Genomic DNA, 625 nt, shown 5'->3' with positions numbered 1-625 from the left:
GGAGCTCTAAACCTGGTCCTGTTTGGAGCTCTAAACCTTGTCCAGTTGGAGCTCCTTTGAACTCTTGTAACGTTGTCCTCCTCCTGTCTGTTGTTTCTTCCTGATGACATCACTTTCAGTAGAAACAGCGTCTCACAGCTACCTGGGATTAAGCCCCGCCCCCTCACGCTCTGTAGTTTCTGAGGCTTGGTGGCTGAAGCTGAAGGTTAGAAAGCGTTCTGAACAGATCCTGCTTAAACAGACAAAAACCTCTCTATGATCACATGAAACAATAAATCAGTGTCAGGATTTCCTGTAAGATCAGCGTTCTGAAGGAACACGTTCTCCCCGCCTCCTCCCAGGAAGCAGCTGCTCCCTAAAGCAACACCTGCTGCAGGACTCTGAGGCCGGAGATGGATCCTGAACCGATGGACTCGTCTCCATCAGGCGCCTCTAACAGCTTCCTGCCTGACAGCTGGGGGGGGGATCAGTGAGGGGGTGAAGGGGTGAATCAGTGAAGGAGTGAATCAGTGAATCAGTGAACAAAGAGCCGCAGGGTGCAGTTAACAGTCAGCAGAAAGCTCTCGGATGCTGAGCTCAGCTCCTCCACCCGGCGGGGGAGGGGAGGGGAGGGGAGGGGAGGAGC

Source organism: Kryptolebias marmoratus, unplaced genomic scaffold (assembly GCF_001649575.2).
Source record: "Kryptolebias marmoratus isolate JLee-2015 unplaced genomic scaffold, ASM164957v2 Scaffold31, whole genome shotgun sequence".
NCBI classification, from domain to species: Eukaryota; Metazoa; Chordata; class Actinopteri; order Cyprinodontiformes; family Rivulidae; genus Kryptolebias; species Kryptolebias marmoratus.
This window is presented reverse-complemented; position numbering follows the sequence as displayed.